Consider the following 26,058-nt stretch of genomic DNA (forward strand, 5'->3'; position numbering starts at 1 on the left):
AATACCAGTGACCAGGACTGAGTGGGGACTAAATTTAAGAAGCTAAAATGGCAAAAACAATTAAAATTTGAGGATGTCTCCCTAGAAAAACAGCAAGTGTAGGGATTTGCGCTTCATTTATACCAAAGTTGGAAAAGTCAGATTTAAGCCCAGGTCAGTTTTTACATTATGGATATTAAGTAAACAAGTGTATAGTTTCCATAGTGTATTTAAGCACTTTGCTGGTGGAAAGAAGCCTGGTGTTATAGTTTTCATGGACTTTCAGAAGCTATTCACGTTTATAAAAATGCACTGCTCTTACACACTCATCCTCTGAATCAAAATTTCAGTATATTCGACAAAACCTTGTACACAGAGCTACAGAACTTTTTGCACATCTAATTCCTCTACTTGTTCAGAAGCTTCTTAGAACCTTGAAATAGATCCCCTGCCTGAGGGCCAGTTCCTCTCTTGTTTTTCAAATGAGGAACTTTTCTGATCACCTTGACCTCTTCCCTCAGTTAACATGTCTTCCCAGAAAGTACATAGATTATTCTGCTGCCTTAGGTCATTGTGCCTAATTTGGGTTTTTCCTCTTCCTTTTTTTTTTTTTTTTTTTTTGTGGAGGAGTGTAAAGATGATGCAGAATGTATCTAAAAGTTGTGGGATGATGTGGTTGAAGTGATTTAATTCTTCCTGTTAAAACAACTATTTTTCATTTTGGCAACATACCAAACCTAAAAAGAACAACCAATTTACTTTAAAAAAAAGACAGTTAAGACAAAGGATACTAAGCCAAGGAGAGGCAATACAGGTAATGCATTTGGAGGTCTAGGTCCAGGCCAACTCTCAGAGCTGCCTCTGTTTTCAGCCTCTGTTCTCACCGCTGCTCTCCCCCTCCCTTCCCTCAAAGATGAAGCCCACCTGCTTCCCTCAAGTCTTACCTCAGCCACCCCTCCCGCTACCCAGGGCAGAGAAGCCCATCTATTTATGGTCGCCCCCTATTTCCATCTCATATGCTGTTTTCTTCTGATTTTTATTTTTATTAGGCAAACAATCCACACTCATGAAAACAATTATAAAATGGAAGGTTGTGGGGTGGTTTAGCAGCTTCTTCACAGCCAGCTCTGTGATTTTAGTGAGGATTTAAGGCCCAGTTTAGTTTCACATGTACAGCTTTTGGGCTGTCCCTTTCATGGTTCAATTGTAAGCAACGTCTCCCATCACAGATTAGGGGGTAAAGATTTAGAAGGAACTAATATGTGACCTCTCAGTAAATCAGTTGATAAGACTTAGGAAGTCATTTTAATTTCTATTATTAACCTCACACTTTGAAGTTGTCTAAATTGGCTGAAAATAAGTATTCTTGGTGCCTTCTTTGTTTATCCTTGCAAACCTTTGTCATGTTTTCTCGTAGTCATTTCCAGTGATAAGCCTGTGTGTGTGTTGTGTGTAATTGTGAGCAATGTACAAGCTTAAATAACGTGCTGACACCACTGTTTCCAAGTTGGTATTCATTAGGCCGTTTCCTCCTGGGCTAGGGCTGCACTAATCCTGACACCGGCTGCCAGGAGAAAACCTCATGGATCCCACACCGCACCTTAATAACAGCATCCGTGACCTGCAGTCTCAAGTACAGAATGGGAACCCCAGAGCTAGGAAATGTAGTTGTATATTTTAATGAACTGCTACCCCTGCTAAAGAGGCTTCTTTCACTTTTGTGCTCTACAGAAAGACCAAGGGGGGTAGGAGGGACAAAGCTTTGAATAACTGCTTTCTAACACCGAATGTGGCCAACAGGACAGAGAACATCACAAATCTAGGCAGGTGTGAGGTACAGTGGCTGAGGATTTCCTGCTCCCCCTGCATGCCCTTTCTTGCCTCCAAAGTCCGATCAAGTGATCCTGGGAAAGAAATACGCCTGGGTTGAGGAGGGTGGTTTTGAAAGAAAAAGCTACCAAGACATTAAAGCAGGGTGAATGAAGGGTAGGCAGGATGAAAGTAACTAAGTAACCTGGCTCAGAACTCTCAAAAGCTTCTAGCAGCTTGATGACAATTACAGGATTTATTTCAGTCTGTGGTACATCATTTGAAGACAATATTACTTCATGTTGTTACAAACTGTATGTATAGTGTGTATGTGTTGTGGGTGTGTATATAAATAATATATATTATCTATATGAGAGATTTAGTGACTTTTGATACGGGTTTGGTGCAGGTGAATTTATTACTGAGCCAAGTGAGGCACATCCTGAGTCAGTAGTTCGAGTCCAGGGCATTCAGTACTTTTTCTGATTTCCACGTGTGTATAGTGCCTGTCCCACGCGGTATTGTCAGTGTCATGTCAAATCCAGAACTCACAAAGCAGAGCCAGCGATATTTTCTTTGTAGACAATCAACTAGAATCTATAAAATTATTACTGGCAGATGATTATAATTCCAGATCCCTAACACTAGCAAAAGGAAACCCAGAGCATCTTGATAAGAAGTTTTCTGTTTTTGTTTTGTTCCTGGAAGTCAGTAGAATAGCAGTTGTATGTGGTTATATTAGTGTCAAGATACTTAATTTGCTGACCTTATTATTTCAGAAAAAAAAAATTGTATGTATTATATTTGTGGGAAGTTAAAATAATGCTTTGAGATTTTTATCAAATATGGAGAGTAGTTATTTATGAAAAACAAAGAAATGTCTATTTTTGTTTCTTTGTTCCCAATTAATGTAGATAAATTTTAAAGTGCATTAAAGCAATGGTAAAGCAAATAAGATGCTGTACAAGTATTTTTCTCATGCTTTCATGGAGAGACACTGTTTTCTAAGAGTATCTGAAGGAGGTATGTGCATTCTAACTTCATGATCAGATTTCTCGGATGTACTTTGAAAATAAGTGGCAACGTTTTTATTGATAATAAAATCAAAGAAATTCCAATCACCAGAAGGAGAACTAATGAAAACATGTTTTACCTGAATGAATATACTTCATAGGTTTCTCCTGCTGATCCTGTGATTGTTTCACGATTCACTTGAAGAAATGAAGGAAAATACACATAAGAACAGAGACATTACCTGAGATTGTGTTCTATTTTATCAACCCTCCATCTATACTCTGTACTGAAGCAATTTGGATAGAAGTGCTGCTGTTGTTGTGTGTGTCTGGTTTGCAGTCAGAAACTCCCAAAACTTCATCATTCAGCAGTTAGATCCACAACTTTGTATTAAGGTCTAAATACAAGTCAGGGAACCCAGATAAGATAAGAGGATATATGGTTCTCCCTCTGTATTTGTGGGTAATTGGTTCCAGTCGTCTCCCTCCCCCCCGTGCCACCCCATACCAAAATCCATGGATGCTCAAGTCCCTTATATAAAACGGTGCAGTATTTACATATAACCTACGCACAATCCTCCCATCTTCCCCCGCACCCTCCTTTATACTTTAAGTCATGTCTAGATTACTTATAACACCAAGTACAAATCCTAAGTAAGTAGTTGTAAATATAATGCAAATGGTTGGTGGTGTGCAGCAAATTCAAGTTTTGCTTTCTGTAACTTTCTGAAATTTTTTTCCCTAAATATTTTCAGTCCATGGTTGGTTGAATCCACTGATGCAGAACCTGTGGATACGGAGGGCCAACTGTAAATTGATTTAGAGTTGGCACTTCCCTGACAATCTGGACAGATGCTTAGTAAACCTGAGATAATTAATTTTAGCATCAAAGTGAGTACCATGAGCATTATTAGATTGGTACATGTTAGGGCATTTGGGAGAACAGAAAATACAGCAGTTGAGCTGGATTCTGGTGCAAGAGCCACTGTGCCTTACCCGTACAGGTCTCTAGTTGGCACATCTTCCCAATGCTTTCTCATTGTTCATTCCCCCCAGTGGAAAAGGGGGGCACTGTTGGACTTAGGAAGTTGGAGAAATAGGTAATAATGCTTCTTTTAGTGATTTAGTTACAGAGCTCTTACGTGCAACAGAATGAGAGGAAGTAGAATGGTTCTGTGCATAGATTTGGGAGCTAGACTGATTAGGGATTCAACTCCCAGCTCCATCATTCATGGGCTGTTGATCCTGAACAAATTACTTAAGCTCTTAGTACTTCATTTGTGTACTGCATCTTAGTACTTTCTCATCTGTGAAAGGGGGATAATGATAGTACTTATATTTTAGGGTTGAGAGGATCTAAAAGATTCAATCAGGCTAAGGTAAGTAAAACAAGGAGGAAGCAGCCATTCAGGCATGGAATGGAAAGGGAATTGAAAGACTAGTTTTCAAATTTGTGTCTGCATAAGAATCATTTGGGGTTCCTATTAGAAATGTAGATTCCCAGGCTTCAGCTCCAGGAATTGAGATTAATTTGGGATCCAAGAATTAGGTCTTTTTGTTCTGTTTTAGTAAACTTTTAGAATTATTTTAGGTTTACAGAAAAGTTGCAACGATATATCCATTTTGCCCTAATATTAACATATTATCATAGCACATTTGTTAAACTAAGAAGTCAACATTAATGCACTACTGTTAACTCCAGACTTCATTTGGATTTCACCAGATTTTCCACTGATGTTCTTTATCTGTTCTAGGATTCCACATTGCATTTAGAGAAGCTTCATTTCTTACAGGGACTTTCAGCCCATGAGAGGCAGGTGGTCTGGAGACCACATCTTGAGAAACACTAGGACATGTCAAGGGCTGAGGAAGGTCAAATTGCCCCATCCTCACCACCATCCTGGTGGTGGGGGTGTTGGATATAGAAATTTGATTTGAAGAGTTGGGATGGAATCCTCTCCCTTAGATGAGAGGGGTTACCTTAAGAAGTGAGGCATCTATTCCTAATGCCAGATGAAAGAAATGAGTTTTGGAGTTTGGAAGGTGGGGTTGCTGCCTAGCCTGAGGAGATACATCTAGGGTTGTGGGCAGATCAGGGGAGTGAGTGCAGCAAATTGGGAACAACTACTTTGTGGGAACACAGGAGGGCTCAAGTAGTTGATTAAAGGGGATTACAAGGGGCCAGTTAGCCCGTGAGCCATATAAATCCTGTATTTCCTGGAACCTGGTGATAGTGTTTTAGAAATGGCTCATAGTAGTAACCAACATCAAGCACTGCCACATTGGACACGAGCAGAGAGTCAAAGGGTGAAGCTGAGATGACCTTGTTGAGAGAGGGCAGTGGGAGGTGGACAAAACACTGATGCCCTGCGTTTGGAAGAGTCGGTTCCCACAGTGAGGCGATAAAGGGCCACCATCTGGGGAGCTAGAAGTAAAGGTCAGTAGAATTGAGAACGGTAGGATGAAGGAATAGATGTTGTAAGAAAAAGCTAGCAGAGTAATTTGAGGCCTTGAAGTAGAGATCGACATATTCTTGAGGACCTTAGGTTCTGAGGCTGTCACTGACTTTCTCTAATCACATTCAAATTATTTAGCTGCCCTCACAGCAGTTAAGTAATCACCTAACCTGTTCCTTTTTTTTTTTTTTTTTTTTTTTTTAAAGAACATTAACCTCTTTTCATTTGACTCTGGATTTCTCTTAATTTCTATACTACTTCACTTTCCTGGTTCTTTCTGCATGTTAGAGATCCTAAACCATAAACTGGTATTCATAACATTTCTTTCACATGAAGTACATGTTATCTCATCTGCCAAACCCATTTAAAATGGACTAGTGGAAATTGCCTCAGAAGCCAAACAGATTGCACCTGTGTACAAGGGACCGGGTGTCTCTGAAGGGCTCCTAGATCTTTTGTATTCTTGCTGGCACGGTGTCAGGCTGGCCAGGCTGGTGAGTGGCTAACAGTTAAGATTTTAGGTGATCTAATCCTTAACTTGATAGATGCTGGGTGTAATCTACAGATTCTGCATGGAAATTAGCACTTACCCCTGGGAGAGCCCCTACCAGCTGTCAAGTGCTTTACCAAATAGCTCTATACTCAAGAATGCGGCTTCTGGGTGAGGGAACAGTCGTAGTCATTTTACATGTGGTTAGAGAGAAGTCTTGGGTGATGAAAGATTTTAGCTAACCTACACGCTATAGGTAAACATTTCCAAAAACATTGCATAACCTGAATACAGAGTGAATTGTTTTCCAGTAAATACTGGCTTCAGCATTTTTCAAAAATCAAGGAATGGTATATCTTATAGAATGGGAAAACTAAGAAATGAAATTTGACCTGTTGTAAAACTAGGATTTAGTGCTGTTGAATTTCAATAATGGGCATACAGGGTACATTAGGAGTAAATGGGAAAGAATAGGGTCATGATGGAATCTGATACAGGGTGGAAAAAATTTCTCTTAACCAGAAACACTGGGCCCTAAGAAGTTGTCTTAGGGTCAACAACATGAATTTAACATACAAAAATGGCAATTTAATTTGGTTCAAACATACATTTCAAACTTTTGTCTTTTCCTTGTAAAGAATAAAGTTCAGTTCACGGTATACCAGAGTTAAAATTGCACAGATGTCAGTATTCCAATAGAGAAAAATAATTTTTTTTAAAAAGCGAAAAAATAAAATTTGAGTTCAGGTAGTCAGATATTCTTTTATAGTCTTACTACTTTAGGGAACAAACCCTTCCTCGGTATAAAAATCTGGAAAAAAATGCCATAGTTGCCACCCTATTAATAACTAGTTTCCATGCCCCATATTTGTTGGAGAACCTACTTTGTGATGTTTAAATTTTTACCTTAAGTTGCCTCAATTTCCCATTTATTAAAATGGCTGTATTGCCTCTAGAATTAAAGCTGAAGGGGAAAAGCAATTTTTAGCGATTCCCCTTATTCTACCAACTTGTTCTTGAAGCTACAGTCATGCCCAATGTTCCTACCCCCAATTTTTTTTTTTTAAACCTTCGACCACTCGAGATATGTCAGCATTTCTGCTTAGTAACTGGCATATTACTACGCGGTGCAAACTATTGATATAAACAGTGACTTGTGATAGATTTTTTTTCCCTTCTGTACTAAATCAGATCATTTCTCCTCATCAGCAACTTAACAAGAACAAAGTTAAAGATGTGACCTCAGGAAGGTAACTAAGGTGGGTGAAATACTACGGCAATACTATCAGGACTGATGGAATATTGCTCAAGTGCAGTGGCTAGGGTCTATAAGAAACTTTAGAGATCTGGTATATTTCCAACTGAATGTTAAGTGAAATAGCATGTTAAAGTCAAATTACGTGGCTTGTTTAAAAGTCACCCTCTTAACAGCAACCACAATTCTACTGCTTCCTGTTCTTCCATTTTCTTTCCTGTTCAATTGCTTGAAACCCTCAAACAACAAGTTCTGATTCTACAGTATTCCTGTAATTCCTTTCTCTGTGTATTTACCTACTTTTATCTTTCAATGTGCATTTCCATCTTGGCACCCTAACAAACAATTCAAAAATGCCATCTAATGCATTATGCCACTGAGCACTGTAGCCAGTGATTTTAAGTGTACTAGATTATCTTCAGGTTGAAAAGAGCGTAAGCTGAAGAAATAAATGTCTACATCTTAACTAAAGGCAGGGGTCAAAACAACTTATGAATGGTTAGTTTGAAAATGCTTTAAGGCCCGACTATCAGAGCTGACTGAAAACCTTTGAGTTAGGCAGAGTTGTAATGTTACGTGAATAGTGAGAAGTGTTACAAACACAGTAGCCATATATTTTAATTAAAATAGAGTTTATTAGCTCTTCTTTTAATATAAACATGAGGAAGAAAAACCACATAAGTTGTAGCATTCTTTTCAAAATAAAACTGCAATCAGTACTTGAATTTCCAAGCTCCAAACTCCATAAACAATATTTTTTGAGGTGGTAGATTGTAGTATTTTATATACCATAATTTATCATTTATGTCTCTGTCCCTTAAAAATGATGGAACCTGCAGCACTCAGTATAATGTGAAGCCTTGCTATAAAGAGAGAAAGTACTTCTGGCCCAGAAATGCTTTGTTTGCAGGCAAAATTCCTAGGATTACATTTGAGAAGGTAGGAGGAGAAAGATTTCACATAGTTGAGAACACTTTTTTTTTTTTTTTTTTTTTAATATTTCAAGTTTAGGTGACATCGTTACCAATCTCCAGAAAGACTGATTACTGGACCTCCCTGCCTTTTAAAGCCTGAGGTAAGGGTTCCTAAGGTTTATATGTTTCCTCTTAAATAGAACTTGAAGTGAGACACCTACAGCCAGGTTAACACACAGGATAGAAAAGCTGTTTCGTATCACTTACTCTCCTGTCCCTACTATTAGGGTCCAGTTCCTTTCAATTTATTACATGTGAATTAACACTGTTGTTCATAATTCCTTTACCAAATCTAGAAAAAAGAAACTTAGGTGATCAAGCAGGTAAGCAGCCCAGCCTTGCAAAGGACTATTTTAAAAAGAGGAGGGGAGGTATCCCCTCAAGTCTTAGTGCAATTTTAAGCTTTGATACTTGTAGAAGTATAAATGCCACAAACTTACAAAACATCATTTGAAAGTTTAATCGAATTTCTTCTAAACTCATTTAGTTTTGTAAATTTTAAACGTTAAGCGTTTATTGTTTTATTTTTATTTTTTAAAATTTATGTATTTATTTATTTATGGCTGTGTGGGGTCTTCGTTTCTGTGCGAGGGCTTTCTCTAGTTGTGGCAAGTGGGGGCCACTCTTCATCGCGGTGCGCGGGCTTCTCATTATCGCGGCCTCTCTTGTTGAGGAGCACAGGCTCCAGACGCGCAGGCTCAGTAATTGTGGCTCACGGGCCTTCCCAAGCCAGGGCTCGAACCTGTGTCCCCAACAAGAGAGCCTGCGACAGTGAGAGGCCCGCGCACCGCGATGAAGAGTGGCCCCCGCTTGCCACAACTAGAGAAAGCCCTCACACAGAAACGACCCAACACGCCATTAAATAAATTAATTAATTTAAAAAAATAAAAAATAAAAAAATAAAAGCTTAATGTTTAAAATGTACAAAAGTAAATGAGTTTAGAAGAAATTCGATTAAAGTTTCAAGTGATGTTTTGCCAGTCTAGCATTTATACTTCTGCGACAGTGTTCTGGAGTATCCAAGCACACTATATTAAAGCTTAAAATTGTTGTAAGACTTTTGGGACACCTTCTATTTCATCACTGGCTTGTTAATTACTGGACCACCATGTTGGCTGGAATTATGAAAATATCCTTTAATACAAGTATATAACAAAGAGGAAAATCATCACAGAATCAGAAGCACCATTATAGTTAACAAGAAATGCAGCACGGACCCAATAGAAGGAAATAACCTACTTTCACTGTTTATGATCGCAAACATGCTAATATGCTAATAAGTACTGCCTGCAAAGAATTTGGATGACATGTGTTATTCAGCAGCTTTTTGGTTTAAATTGATTGCCAATAATGACTAGCAGCTTCAATGATATAGTAGGGAGGAAGAACCCTGCAAAACCTAACGATGCTACGACAGTCTGTTCCGAAGTTTGGCTTTATGAGTTGTTAGGAGTCCCATGTTTTTTTTTTGTTTTTTTTTTTCTTTTTTTTTTTTTGTTTTTTTTTGTTTTTTTTTGTTTTTTTCTTTTTTTTTTTGGAGTCCCATTTTTTGATGGTAATACTGCACTGATTCTAAAGGAATATGCAGCATTATGGGACAGTGAGGCAAGAGAAACATAGAAGTTATATAGTTAGTGTCTTTAAAGTCTAAAAATTTAAGCTATTAATTAAAAAACCTCACATAGTTCACAGCTATCAGATATCTGTGTGTGGATTGGGAGCAGATATCTGTGCATGGATTGGGAGCTTTTAGCTTTGGAGTGGTTTTTGTAACTCTGTTTACAATAAAAAGGACAGAAGAGCGTGTTACATTGACGAGGTCCCGTTCTTTCCTATGAGCATAATCTTCGCTTGTCCATGAGTCTCTTGAATTCAATGTCTTTCTTTAAGGTGAAAATACTAACTTTGCTGGTTTCTGAGCAGGAGAGGTGATATTTCTCCAGTCCTTGTTTCGAGGGGTTTATGATGTTACAACCCCTCACTTCTCCCTTAAGAGAGGATGGCATTGAGCGCCGAATACCAATGAAATGATCAGCGCTGAAAGACCTTCTCATAGCAAGCAGCTCTACACACGTCTTTGTATTCGTCGTCACACAATCTGGAAATGGCCTAGGAAAGTCAATCAGGTAGAACATAGGTATAATTAGGGGGAAAAAAAAAATGTTCGGACCTTAAAAAAACAAAAAAAGCATCATTGATAAGCCACACATCTACATTCGTTTAGATAGTTCATAGTTACTGCTACTTTGGATAGCTGATATCTACACTAACTGACAATTCCCTAAGGTAATAACCTTTAAGGGCTATGATTAGATTGCTGGGGCAAGGGGTAACTTGCCCTAATAACTTAGAGTTACTTAAAAATTGGGTTCCTAATGATAGGCTCCTAATAGCAATATCATCTGTTACCTACACACGTGATCCTTAAACGTAATGGACATACACTTGGGCAAAATCAGTGTTTACTCAGCTATTCAACTTCTATTCAGTTTTCATTAGTTATTACATACTCTAAGAAAATTTTAATCAGGTAGGTATGTGCTGAAGGTAGGAGAGGTCTAATGACAAGCGCTGAAAGGTGCTATTTCACTTGCACATAAATTATGGTAGAAAAACATCTTATTCTAAAGTACCACCAAGGTACCACAGAAAGTATCAATTTTAAATGTGTTCATTTCAGTTGTGAATTTTGCTGTATACCCACCAAAAATCATAAGCCATAAGTATTACTTTGTTCCATGTACGTTACCATTTATATTAAAAACTCATGTACTTTCTACAGCCAGTATCTGAATCCACATTATACCTTCCAAGTATAGGTCTCTCAGGTTAGCCACGGATGCTTTGTCTAATAAACTCATGGGACTGAACTGTGATACACACACACACACACACACACACACACACACACGAACTGCAAGCTGAATAAAAAACAGTTAAGAGGGAATTCCCTGGTGGCGCAGTGGTTAAGAATCCGCCTGCCAATGCAGGGGACACGGGTTTGAACCCTGGTCCGGGAAGATCCCACATGCCGAGGAGCAACTAAGCCCGTGCGCCACAACTACTGAGCCTGCGCTCTAGAGCCCGTGCTCTGCAACAAGGGCAGCCACTGCAATGAGAAGCCTGCGCCCCGCAATGAAGAGCAGCCCCCGCCCGCCACAGCTAGAGAAAGCCTGCGTGCAGCAGCGAAGACCCAATGCAGCCATAAATAAATAAATACATTTATTTATTTATTAAAAATATCAAGACAGTAGAAATAGTCCAAAACATCAATTATATAAAAAAAAAAAAAGACAGTTAAGAGTGGTAAGTAGATTATGTAGGTACATATGATTAGGGATACAATTTTAAGAAATTATTCATGTATGGTTATATGTAAGTGTAGAGGTTCAAATGGAAAACCATTAAGAACAGATTAACTATGATTTAAAGTATTCTGAATTATGGTTACAGAAGAGACAATTTTTTTTTTTTATAATGTGGGATCCCTGTATAAACCATAAAAGACACAGGAAATATGATGCCAACGGGTCAATAAGCTCTTCAAACTGTTAACAGCTTTCCATTTTCCTAATCACTGCTTAATATAATTTAGCTACAGATGTGGCTTCGGTGGCTGACAGAAAACCCCAGTTAGTGATTTCACAGCCTTACCTCTAAGTTCTGTGCTCTTTCTTTGCTAAGAGGAGCGAATAGAACATTCAGGTTGTTGTCATGTGCTAAGGAGCGAAGGTCAAAGTAGTATTTGGCATACACACTGACAGGAACATAAATATTAAACTGAAGTAGCTCCAGGAAGTGCCTTTCCATCTCATTCCTGGGGGAGGAGGAGAAGACAAAACCAACACAGGACAATTTTAGTCAACTGGGCTATCTTCAAAAATACCATTCTGAGCTACTAGGATGGCTCTAAATACTGTTTTGAAACAAATAATGGCTACCCAGCTGGATTAATACCCTAATGTTCAAACAAGGTACAGCTATTTGTGGTCCTTTCTGCATCCCAGCACTTTGAGTCTGGGACAAGGGGGAAGAGGTTATGGCCCTCTTACGCACTCATGCTGCTGACTCAGGGGCTCATTCTTCAGAGTTCCATTAGTGCAGCTGTACGATTCATGCTCCACACTCACTCACAAGGCCCCGCTATAGTGATCAGATGAAAGGAATGATGTATGCTGTTTATTAGCTCTGAAGAACTTGCAGACATTTTCACCGGGCTGATGACACGAAGGGGCTTACTGAAGTAGAGACGAGCCAACAAAAGGAGTGGGCACATCACCACGGCAACAAAATGGATCCATCGAGAGCCACTGCTATTATCTCTGAGGGGGGAAAACTCTTGAGGCAACAAGGATTCATCTCAAGTAAATAAATAAATAAGCTACATTCGATGGGAAAGGGAATCCCCCCACCCCCACCCCGTGCATGGGGCTGTGTCAAAGGGCATAATGCAAGTTTCTGTTCACCTTAAAACCTTACTAGGGTGAGTTGTCGTCACCATGACAGGACAGGATGCACTTTTTAAGCTTAGGAAGGCAGTAAGATTATGTCTCAGCTAGACTAAACCCACTTTACGATACGACCTCTGATAGAGCAGTTGTTTCCCCCGGTGTTAGGAGAGCAGCCCAGAATGTTCAGACCTACCGCCCCTTGCCAGGACAGACTGCACACGCCCACAGAGGGCGAATTCAATGAAGTGGGAAAGTAGAGTGCTGGGAGCAGGCTTCTGCTATATGACCATATCCAGCCATTTGCTTGCCAAATGTTTAAGTAAATAAATATAAAATTAGAGTAAATCTTACCACTTTCCACAGCAATCACTTTAGAGAGTTGATTATATAAAAATGATAAATACCCAAACAAACATGCAAGTGGCTTATTTTACAATACATTTGGTTTCCTGGTTTTAAAGTGTTAATATTTTATCCATTGGATAAATCAACAAATGCTCCATGTTCTCCTGTATGGAGAGCAGAGTATGAGCAGAAATGAGGTTTCTCATTTGTTGAACTTTAAACCTAACTGAACCTACTTCCAAAATTCATTTCCTGTTCATACGGCCAGAAGTCTATAGAAATGTAAACCAGATAATGTTTTGATAATCAGCTAATCAGGACTTAATTTACTACAGGAATAAATGCACTTCACTATCCCTTTTATATTTTCTCCACTAATATATTTTAATTGTGTGGAAATACAGTACTTCATAGGATTAACATGTCTATTAATAGAGCTTTAATCACTGAAGAAAAGCATTATGCCTACAGAATATGCATCTTCTGTGTTTTTTGCTGTTTTTAAATGGCTAGGTGGCTGAAAAGAGCCTACCACTTACAGGCGCAGCAAACTGTCTGAACAGCAGCTGCTCAGTTTAACTTACTCTTTTGAAGGGAAATATATATTTAACAAGACACAGAGATGTTAGAAAGTTTTAAGGAAAAGCTGATAGACAGCAATTTTTCAATTCAGACTCAAAATGAGACCATTACAAATAGTAGTCAACAGCAGAGGGATGAAACAAATGTGTATTAAACACTTTGTTGTAATGCTTTCCAACTCGCAAAGATCCTAAACAAAAGCAGCCTATTATAAACATAACTCCTGGTGATCCTCCGTTCTACACAGAAAAGCGTTGTTTAGAATTAGTTTCTTCATAGCTGGACAGTGCCGCCAATGCTCCTGGGCTCAATGTCTATGAACACCCACACGTTTCCCTGCATGTTCTCGGATGTTGTACCTGGAACCAGAGCCCCAGTCAGCTCAGTTGCAGATTCTGAGAAAATTTCAGCTGCCATCATGGCAGGGATGGTGTTCACGATTACAAATTTTCCTTCCTTCAAGGGACCAGTTTAAAGACTGATGATAGTGTTGGTCAACGTCACTTTAGTTTCTGCAACTTCCAAAAGTACTTCTATTCATTTCAAATTCCTTATCTGCTGTTACACTGTTTGCTAAGATTGCTACCAGCAATATCACCATGACCACCTGGTTTACATGATCACCAAAGTGGGCATTTTCACCAAAAGCCACTTTGACAGCTACTGACAGTCACTGGTCCCTTCTCTTAGTCACAACTTTCCTCGCTTCAGCTGTAAATATGCACTTTGGTAGTTGTGAATTATCTAGAGTAAGGGGCAAAGGTAACAAAAACAAACTCTTGTCCCTGCCTGCCATCTTGATCGGCCTCTGCTGTCCAATATAATCAAGAGGTGTCCTTTCCCATTTTCCTGAATGCCACCCACAAAGACAGGTTCACTGTCAAGCGGGCACTTCGAGAGTCTGCTGGAATTACCTCTCTGGCTCATCCTGCTTCCCACCCTTGGGGCCCTTCACCAGAGCCAGACTGGAAGCCTGGCGTTTCATGCCAATGTGAGCGTGCCATCTGTGAGGAGAACCTGCCTAGTTAACTCAAGGCCCCACAAAGTGCCGCTGTGTTTGCTGAGTGCCCTGGGTGAGGCCCCAGGGATGCTTCCCGGACTACCTGAGAGGTAGGTGTTTCCTAACTCAGCAGACTTTAGGGGAGGAGACAGGAACACAGGGATCTGAAACCTTTATATGTGGCTACCTGTACATCATAGTTTCTGTAACAACAGAACCTCAGATAAAAAGGAGAAAAAGACCAGCAAAAGCAAATACACAATGTGTGACTCAGGTTGAAATTATAACCTGTCAGTAGTCTAGAGGCCCTAAGACCTTAACAGTGGCCACTTGCTTCAAAGACCAGGCATGTGCCCCTTAAAAATGGACTGGACCTGGTAGACAGCTTTAAGAAAGCTGTCAAGTTACTGACTGTACCGTGTTGTTCTGGTAGTGAGCTTGTAAAATGTTTGGCAAAAACCACCAGAAAAATAATTTCAATTTATCAAGCAGAATATTACAACAATAACACATCAAGACCTACCAATTAATGAGGGGAAATACAAATTGTTATACTACAGCTAGATAGAAAGAAGTCTGTAATTTGATGTCTATTTCAGCTCTCTGCACAAGGTAACCTTTCTTAAAATGTAACATTTCTTAAAAATGTAAACTTTATGAGAGCAAATGAGGTATTGGAAAATGGTTAGAAAGTTCACGGTAACCTTACAAACTCACATGTCCTCAACTGTAATGTCCTTGAGGATCTGGCAGTCGTCCACATTCCATACAGCCTGATCGTCCCAAAACTTGGAGGCAAGAAGAATGGCTCCCAAAACAATTCTTTTCCAGTTAGTGGGGCAAATGTCGATCTCAGCATAAGTTAAAAGCCTTTCTAAGTAAACCTGCAAAAGTAGAGCACTGATCTTTGATTTTAGTTCAGTTTAAGTGCTGGGATAAGAATTGTTAGGAATGACAGATTTCATCTCTTTTTGACACCCCTTTTGTTCCTAGGTTCTACAAAGACTTTGCTCAGCCAAGCCAAGGCCAGAGGCCAGGTCACGGTTGTAAGTCAGATATTTCTGTTAGTCTGATATTTCTACTCTGCCCGTGTGAATTTCCAACCCAATTTTGGTCACAGGAATGAAAGGACATCTCAGCAAAGGGCATTCTAAAGACACGCATTGTATTATTACCTTCCCACTTGTCAAGGGCAGCACATACAGCCCAGTGTCGACTTCAACTGTTCAGTAAATGCTTGAGTGCCTATCACGTGCAATGTTAACTACAAGACTGGTGGTGGTTGCATGGCGATTTTACATAACGCTTGAGTGTGTAAAATTCTGGTAAGACTGAGCACATCTTTACCTTCTCTTCAGAGTCACCAGTCCTTTTGCGGCATGAACTTGAAGATAAAAACTGGTGGTCAAGAGAGCCTCCCAGTGGCTGCTGCGTGGCACAGCGGGACAGGCAGTACAGAGGGGCTTTGCAGCCGTCAAGTATTCCCATATTTTGGTGCCTTTTTCAGGAACACACATGCATACAAAGGGTAGTCCTTTTCATATCCCCAATTTTTCACATCTCCATTATCATTTCATTATTCGTTTCTGTCTTACATAATCTGCAGCTTAGTCAATTCTTTTGGTTTTAAGGTGGGAAGACCTGCCTGTGTCTGTATCCCTGGGGCTCCTCTAAACCTGCCGGTTTGTGAGATGATTTCATGGTTTCTTTTACATGTATCAAATGTCTACCCTACAAAGAACTGGATGGAGTTAACAGCTGAGCAAAGATTAGAGAGGTAAGCTGTGATTTGTTGTTACCTCTGTAGAAGAGTGTATATGCCATTTGACAAAAAGAAAAATGTCCAGTTTTAAAGAGTCTGTTTACTCTCTGAAGGGTTATCAGATTGACAGCTCAGATTCGCCCATGCCCTCCAAACTCTACTGTGTTTTCAAACACGGGTATTGAGATTATATGTTCTTAGTGAAATTCGGCTCCCATTCCCCAAAGAACTCAGCACTCTCTAGTACCCTAAGAACGACTCTCCCCGCAAGGTTCAACTCTCTACTTTATGGGACTAATCAGAGGCACTGAAACGACACTGGCAATCTCTCAACTTCCTCTCACCTTTGTACTGGCAAACTTGGTACACGTGCCGCTATTCATTTATCCCACTTGCCCTCCTGTCTCGGAGGAAGCGAGATGTCTTTCTTTTCACTGAAGCTCACTCTCCTGTGAATGAAGTTGATCCCACCTCACTTCTGCAGAGCACTGTGCCCACAGTTAGTCTCTTTTGGAACAACTTCTCCCTCTCTGTCAGAGGCTTCCTCCAGTGTGAATGCTTCCATGTCCCCAGCCTGTCCCCCACTGCCCCTCGACGGCGTCCTCAGGGCTGAGGTCAGCTCCTCATCTCCCATCCTCTCCTTAACCCACTTCAGTCAGCCTCCTGCTGCTACCACTCTACAGAGACTACTCTTGCCGTGGTCACCGGTGCCTTCACACAAACCACCCAGAGCTCTTCGTCCCAGAGCTCCACTCCCCAGGCCTTCCCTCATAAATGAAAGAGCACTGCCACACGCCCAGTCACTGAGACCAAACACCTGCACTTGAGTGTATCCTGCTCCAATCTGTCAGAACTTCTTGTTATCCCTACCTTCACTGGTACCCTGACCGCTTTTCTGTCTGTCACTTCTGACTTGTATCGCTGCCACTGCCTAACTTCTCTGCCTCCCAACAGACTACAGTCTGTTCTCCCCAAAGCAGCCAGGAGAGCCTCTTAAATTAAGAGTACTTTATGCGCCTGCTCCAGATCTGCCAGAGGTTTCCCATCAAACAAATACCTTCTTCCCGTGGCCTGCAAGTTACGAGGCCCTGTGCGGTACGGCCTTGTCCTTCCGTGACCTCATCACCTATGCTCTTTCCCTCATTCCCCGCTCGGATCACAATGGCCACCTTGCTTTTCCTTGAACACACAGAACAAGTTCCTGTCTCAGAGCCTTGCACTTGTCCCCTCTGCCCGTAATGCCAGCGTACCTGATCTTCCTCAGTTCAGCCAGGTCCTGGGTTCAAACATTACCTCTTTAAAGAGGCTCTTCCTGAGCTTTCTAGTAAGCCCCTCTAATCACTTTATCCCTTTACCTTGCTTTCTCTTCATGGTTTTTACCACTACTTGAAATAGTCATCTTTTAAAAAACACTCATTAAAAAAAAACACTTATACTTTGCTATACACCTGAAACTAACACAACACTGTAAATCAACTGTACTCCGATAAAAAAAAAAAAAAAATTTACGTCTTCCACACTTGCTCCATAAAGGCAAGAACTTTATTTATCCAACTTGTTCTCTCCTCCACCCCCCACATGTAGAAAAGTGACACAGAGTAGGTATTCAGTGACATGGTATTTATGACATGAGCAACTTCTTGGTAGCATTTAGCGTTTGGACCATACTCTCCTTCTTGAACCTCTCCTGGTGTCTCTTAGGGTTCTCTGCTGGGTTTCCTACCACTGTAGCCACTCCTCTGGGGGTCTGTCCCTTAAGTGCTGACAGTCCCTACAGATCTATCTTCTAGCCACTTTTTATTTTACATACTTTCTCTGCATTTGAACAGCTACACTTAATTCCCTCCCTCTAGCTCAGATTCATGCTCCAATCCCATATATTCAAATGATTACTAGACACTGCCATTCTGCTGTCTCGCAGGTACATCAAGCTTAACTTGTCTACAAAGAAATGCCCCTCTTCCAACCCAAATACTCTCCTTCCTGCAGTTCCTAGCTCTCCATATGCAAGCACCATTCCTGCCTCTCTCAAGCATGTGCTAAGCACTCCAAGTGGCCTGTAGCTCCAAGAAAAGGCCTGTGTCTGATCCAGTACCCGCTGAGGGGTCTCTTTTCAAAAGGACAAGCCTCCTGTCCTCAGTTCTGCCTTGACAGGAGCCGGCAGTGAGGGGCCTAAGTATCCCTTCCCCGCAGACCACGCAGCTGACTTTCCCCCTACAGGTTTGCTATAGGGAGGAGTAAAACAATCCCAGCTACCTCTCACTTGAATATGATTTATTATTCAAATGATAAAATCTTACCATAGGAATTAGGAATGGATGACAAAAAGGTCCTTACACAGCTGTAGCTTAGCAGGCTAACTAGAGTGAAGCCTTCTGAAGTCCTACTGGCACCCTAGTCCTGGGCAACTTCACATGCAGGCAATAAGAGGACAGCAGGGATGGTTAATACCATTATCCATTATCCAAGGAACAGAGAACTGAGGGCAGTAGTTCTCAATCAGGACACACATCAGAACTGCCTAGGCAGTACAGTCTGGGACTCAGCTTCAAACTACCCGGCACCTGTTTCTGCCTGTGGACCAGAGCGTTCAGTTATTGCCCCGCCCTACCACCACAACATGCGTCGTCTGTGTGTGCGTGTGTGCACTGTGCGTGCATGTGTCCCCTCAGGTGTGGAAGGAGAAACCAGAAATCTCTCCTGCTGCCTTTAATAGCAATTGTTTTGTGATGAGAAAAGCAATGGCAACATTTTAAATCATAATGATTATTAAAGCTCAAATGTGTATACTTTACTTTCTTTTGATAGGTTTCTCTTAATAAAGTTCTAATGATCATTTCAGGAACCTACTTTCATTTGGGAAAAACAGGACCATACCATGTGTACAAGACAGAAATTTCTACAGATGCTTTATGAAAGAAAAAATATCTTACCAAAGTTACTACTGCACTTTCAGCAGTTAGCTGTGCGGCACTACAAAGAGTATGAACAAATCTGTAAATGCATTTGTGTTCAGGATCATGCTCGAAGTATTCCTCTGGAAGCTTTTCTCGCTGAAAGGAGAAAAAATGCAATTTATGTATCCATGGAAGAAAAATACTTAAAAGTACCCTTAAGATAGCAGTCTTCACACTTGGGCCCACGTGCCCCTTGAAATAATTTTGGTTGGGTGACATGTCTTGTAGTCTTTTAAATATAAACAATGGGATCCTAAAATACCACAGTGATCCAGTACTCACCACCATTCATTAAAGAAAAATACAGGCACAACCGCAGAAAATTTATGTATTTCCACGTTCCTCCCCACAGAATTCTAACCAAATGTAAACTATTGGGTTGGCCAAAAAGTTCATTTGGTTTTAAGTAAAAATAAACGACACAGTTTTCATTTTCACCAAGCATTTTATTGAACAATATATTCACTAACCAAACAAACTTTTTGGCCAACCCACTATTTTTAGGCTCAAAAGTCTTGCTGATCACCATATGTCATACTTTTCTGTAATCAACTTTGAAAACACATTTCCAGTGTCCTGTAACCATAAGGCTCTAAGAATGTGCTGTCCTGTACAGCAGTCGCCAGCCACGTGTGGCTACAGAGCACCCGAAGAAGTGAATTTTAAAACTTTGTCATTTTAATTCGTTTAAAATTTAAACAGTTTTCTAATTTTCTTCTTAGAGGCCTTATCATATTAGGTTTATTTACAAATATTTATATTGTTTGATGCTATGGAAAATCATCCTTTAAAAAGATACATTTTCTGTTACTTGGGTATGTTTACTTACCTGCTCACTATTCATACAAAGTGCAACTCGGTTCATATCCATCAACCCCTTATACAACACGCCTTCGGGAAAATGACTAGACACAACATGGCGTGGGGAAGAAGACTTAAAGGAAGATGAATTTGACTTCGAGCTGGAGGAAGTAATTTTCTTCTAGTAATTAATTTCAAAGCAAATCAGCATGAAATAAACACAACTGTATAAGAGAAAAATACCACTTCAATAAAACTGACACTTACTGTGAGTGGATGTAATCTCTCATCAAAAATATCCAAGGATCTATCTGCATCTCTATAAAATAAGAATGTGCATTTAAAAAATTAATTCAGGAGTTACTATCTTAGTAAAATATCTGCTAGGAGTAGAGAGAGGGGTAGAGGAAGCTTAACCTTCAACAAAGCAAACAGTTTTATAAATTCTTCTCCTGGATTCCACCCTTAGAAAGGTTTCCTGACCTCTTTTTACTCAGCACATCAAGTTCCGTGAAATCTTTTCTACAACAACCAGCCAGAGTTGCCTCTATAAGCACTGACCCTCCCTAACAGGCAATGCTAGTAAACCAATATATTTTCACTCCTCTAACCTCACACTGGAATATGCAAGAACATTTTATAAAGCAGTGGTGGTGGGCAATAAATTCTTCTCACTTCAATCAATGTGAATATGAGATTCATGGTTTTTTCCCGTTTTTTTCTCTTTAGTTCTTTATATTCTTATTGTGTATTTCTTCTTGTCTCTTTTAAATAGTTGGAGTTAAAAATGTAATTGTCTTTTTATTTTAAAAGAAACCAGGCTTTTTAATTTAAAATTTCACCACACTAATACACTGCGCTCATTTGAACAGCGGTTCTCTAAATGTGGTCTGCAGGCCTCTGGGATTCTCCCCTATCCCCTCCTTCAGGAGGCCCAAGAGGTCAAAACTGCTTTTATAAGAATACTAAGACACTACCTGCCCTTCACATTGTGTGACATTTGCTATGGATGTATAAAAGCAAAAGTGGGTAAAACTGCTGGTTTCTGAGCATGAATCAAGGCAGTGGTACCAAACTGAATTAGAAGTCATTCAATTATTCACTGCCACTTGCAGTTAAAAATCTGCTTTCAGAACATCCTTGATAACAGAGTAAAAATTAATAGTGTTCTTAAACCTTGGTCCTTCTTTTTAATATTCTGAATAAGTGGAAAGTATGCATTAAGCACTTTTACATACTGAAATATGGCTGTGTTAAGGAAAAGCACTTGTGACTTGGCGGTAAGTCATTTTTTTCATAGAACACCATCTTTATTTGAAACACTTTTTTCATCGAACACCATCGTTATTTGAATGTACAACTGACACGGTCATTCTTTCAAAAATGAACAAAGTGAGCCTGTCACTTCAAGGAAAATAACTCTAAAGTTATTTGTTGCCAATGATAAAATTCAAGCCATCAAGCTAAAAATATCAGGATTTTTGGAAAACTTCTACCTTCTATTGTGAACTTGACAACTTCTCAACACTTAAAAGACTTTTCTGGTAAGACTGGTGGTGATACTAACAAAAGTGAGTTTTTGACACTGTCTAAAGAAATGTGAACCAATACTTTCCAAATGGCCAATGTATAATATTATAAAGTCAGGTACAGGTAAAAAGATCTACTCAGTATGCATGACAGATCAATGGGTATTAATTTAACATAGTATTTATTACAAGTTCATTGATATGATTTAGAATTCCATTTTAACTAATTTCAGAAACTAGCACATGCAGACTTTTGGTAGAGTATCAAAGAATATACCAAATTATCTGAAGGCTTTAAAAATACATCTTTTTCCAACTATATATCTGCAAGCAGCTGGATCTTCTTCATATTGTTTCTTCAAAACAAATGACTGAAGACAGAATAGATATGAGAATCAGCTGCCTTCTATTAAGGAGATACTTTTCTCTCAATATTTTTTGTTGTGGAAAATAGTTATTTTTCATTAAAAAAAAAATGACTTATGTTAAACACTGGGGTTCCCAATCAGGGGTGATTTCGTCCCCCAGGGGACTTCTGGCCATGGCTGGAGACAGTTTTGGTTGTCGTAATGTGGAGGGAAGAAGGTGCTACTGGCATCTAGTGAGTAGAGGCCAAGGGTGCTGCTATATATCCTATAACACACAGGACGACACCCCACAACAAAGCATTATCTAGCTCAAAATTTCAATAGTGCTAAGGCAAACCCTGTTTTAACATACAATGGATTTAATTTTTTAAATTCTCAATTTCAATTTCTAATACAGTAAATTATCAGTATAACCCATATAAACAAATACTCTTTGGGATGCTCAGTAACCTAAGAATTAAGGGTCCTAAGATAAAAATAAATGATTCACTTCTATATTGTAATAAAAGCACTCGAATAATAAAAGCTTATGCCAGTAACATCTATAGTTATTACCTAACACTAAACTTGATACCTTGTAAATTAATTAGCTGGAATAACAAGATAGGTTTTAAAAGAGCTCACCTGTTCTTTATGTGGTAATATATTGCTATATAGTGAAAATATGGATATGGTCGTTATTTATTTCCTTTATCGCTTTCTCTTCATTATCTTTACTTTCTTTCATTGTGCTTTGCCAGGCAACAGAAGACGTAGGGGTACATGTGAATCATCCCACCCACTTGTTTACATGCACATCTGTGCAAATACATAAGATGGTAGGTTAACAAAGAAGAATTAGCTTCCCATCCTCTGGCCCTCTCCCACAAAAGAAGAATTAGTCCAGTTGGTTTTTCAAAATGGATTCCAGGATTCTTAGTGTTTCCTCCGGCTCAGGGTGGCTGCTAGGAAAAGCCTGTAATCCTCTCAGTAGCTTTTCAGTTTGTTTAGGGAATAGATCAAAGAAAGAAGCTTCTACTGGGTGGCTTAATTTTTTTATTATGTGAGGGAAAATGGCGCTTCAGTGTCTTTTGTTTGAGGACAAGCTTAACAGACACCACAAAGTGTACTTCTCGGCTAGAGTCCTAGTCAGCAAGCTGGTAAATATTAAGAGCCTTCTGGATTCCTCATTGATTATTATCAGCCATTGTTGGGCAATTGACTTCCTGCCATAACAATTGGGCCAGCATCTGTATCCAGCATTTTACAAATGGATTCACTAGGCTTTTTCTATGAGAGATGCTTCTATAAAGACTTGTACTGAGATATGCTTCTAAGAAGAGTTATATTGTAGTGGTGTATGAAAACTACTAGTGTTTTATTAATATTTCACAAAAGCAATATTATTCTGGCTCCTAGATATAACTGACATTGGGCTTTTATGATTATCTTAAAAGAATGGTAAGATTTTGCCTACAAGGGAACTCACAGTAACAGCACCATCTCAAATCTGAAGTGTTTGTCTTTATACTCCAAAAGACTTTTCATAGTAATTAAAAACTAAAGCTTCAATTTGGTAATCCAAAGCACAAGTGAGCTCTTTTTCAAGTGATGTTGTTAATATTACTATCCACCAGTTAAAAACCAAATACCATATTCCAAGCTGCTGGGCCACAGGGAAAACAAGCAGATGAGATGAATTTGGTAGAAAAGACTAGAGTTAGGTTTGGGATCATTTTTAGCCAACATTCCACCGCTTAAAGGTCAGCAATCTGAATCCTTTTTAATTTGAGCACATCGGGGAACAGCTGAATGCCCATGCTGAGGCATAATTTAAACTGTCAAGTGTCTCCTGTTGAGACATATATATATAAATACAGTCATCTGATGTAAGGCAAAGGGACACTTTACCACTCCTGCCTTTTTATATTCCTAACTCGCAATGCAGCATCCTAATGTATGGTGATCATGCAGTACAGCAGACATACCTCGTTTTATTGTGCTTCACTTTATAGCACTTTGCAGACATTGCTTTTTTTTTTTTTTTTTTTTTAACAAATTGAAGGTTTGTGGCAACCCTGCGCTGTCAGATGATGGTTAGCGCTTTTTAGTGAGGAAACATTTTTAAATTAAGGTATGTACATTGTTTTTTTAAATTAAGGTATGTGCATTGCTCTGTTACACACTTAATAGACCATAGTATAGTGTAAACATAACTTTTATATGCACCAGGAAACCGAAAATTTGTGTGACTCACTTTACTACAATATTAGCTTTATTGTAGTACCAAACCCATAATATCTCCGAGGTATGTCTGTAGATATTTAGGGATGAGAATATGACTTTAAGCAAGGTTATATGATCTGTATTAGTCAGAGTTCTCCAGAGAAACAGAACCAATAGGAGATATGTATGTATTTGTGTGTGTGTGTGTGTGTGTGTGTGTGTGTGTGTATATATCTCTTGTGATTTATTATGGGAATTGGCTCATGTGATTTCATGGAGGCTGAGATATGTCCTCTGCAAACTGGAGAACCAGGAAAGCTGGTGGTATAATTCAGTCTAAGGGGACCACTGGTTTAAGTCCCAGAATCTGAAGGCCAGAGAACTAGGAGCTCCAATGTCCAAAGGGAGGAGAAGACGATGTCCCAGCTCAAGAAGAAAGAGAGAAAATTTGCCCTTCCTCCACCTTTTTGTTCTATTCAGGTCCTCTACCAATTGGATGATGCCACCCAGATTGGTGAGGGCCAATCTCTTTATTCAGTCTACTGATTCAAATACTAATCTCTTCCAGAAACACCCTCACAGACACCCCAGACATAATGTTTTACCGGCTATCTCAGGCATCCTTTAGCCCAGTCATGTTGACACATAGGACCGTAGAAATACACTGCAGTTTTGCCCATGAAATTGCAAATGTTGGAAACACTGAAGTTTCTTTCATTTACACATCAGCTGGCATAATGTGACACACATTCATTTCTTCCCTCTTCCTCCCTGATGTGTCCTTCATGTCTCCATACCTGCTCCATCTACCTCATCTCCCGCTCATCTTTCTTTGTCTTTCTTTGGCTTTCTATAGGTGCTGGGAGTCCCTACGGAGGATAACTGGCCTGGAGTTTCCAAGCTACCTAACTACAATCCAGGTAACATTGACTTGAGCTTCTGAAAGCTCTGAGAATTAGCAGTGTGAGAGCACTGGCCACACAAACAGGGTGTCCTTCTTTAATTGTTAACAGTGTAGATAGCTCTAGACAGATTTTTAGACTCATATTCCCTGACTAATCTTTTTACGAGGAGGACATCATTGAAATAGTAGTTGAGGTTAGATCAGTTCTCCAACTCTGTAAAACACAAGTAACAAGCTGAATAACAATCTGGAATGACTGTTACTGTGGATTCCACAACCATTTCCAAATACCCAATGGCTTAAAAGGACAACTCAAAAGATGGTCTCATTTTTGAGCCCAGTGACTATCATTGAGTTTATTTGCTAGGTTATTGTATCGCATAAAGTATAAAAAGAAAGCTAATACAATAGTGGGGAAGTAGAGGCTCACTGGGCCTAGGACAGGCCAGGTAACATGTCTCTAGATTGTATCAGAGTTCATCCATTGTCTCCAAACCTAACACTTGGTCATTTTCTGTCACACATTTTGTCCTCCAATACTGGCTCCTGGGGGTAGAAGTGTTGCCATGGGGGATGTCTTTGAGGAATGGTCCCAAGGACATGCCAGAGAGGTCAGATTACCCAGTTGTCACATTAAGGATGTTGAGACAGAAGAGAGGAGACAAGCAATGAGCTATAAGATGAAGGACCATATCAGAGGCTGAGAAGCAAGTAATGGCCATACCAGAGCTGGACTCTTGCAGGAAGGATTAAAGGGGAGGTAAATATGTACAAATTAGGGAGAATGTGGCCCAAGTGTGATTTTCCAGTCTCTATATTATTCCATTGTCCCGTAACTAAAAATGGAATTTCCCCAAATTGTTGTCATTACTAACTTTGGTATGAGGTTATCCTGGAAGACTTTTATGAGAGCAAGAAATTGTAAGGAGATTTCAAAGACAATTGAAATGGAAAACAAAAGACATAGGAGGATGGGAATTTTTAAATTTTTTCTCCAGCATCTAATAGTTTTGCTCAAACAGCTCTACATAGGGTTCAGGCATCTTGAACTGACCAGGATTGTGGAAAACCTACACCAGCTAAAGACCAACTGTAAAGTCATTTCAGCTGCTTTGTGAATGACCTGTATGCATTGCTAAATGGTGTTCGGATCATTTCCAAATAGTTTATCATTTCTA

General features: G+C 39.6%; 1 pseudogene; it reads right to left on the bottom strand.

Moving 5' to 3' along the window:
• Positions 1-9,808: 9,808 nt before the first annotated feature.
• Positions 9,809-24,597, bottom strand: LOC132368805 (cyclin-Y-like protein 1; annotated as a pseudogene).
• Positions 24,598-26,058: the final 1,461 nt, after the last annotated feature.

Source organism: Balaenoptera ricei, chromosome 7, assembly GCF_028023285.1.
Source record: "Balaenoptera ricei isolate mBalRic1 chromosome 7, mBalRic1.hap2, whole genome shotgun sequence".
NCBI lineage: Eukaryota > Metazoa > Chordata > Mammalia > Artiodactyla > Balaenopteridae > Balaenoptera > Balaenoptera ricei.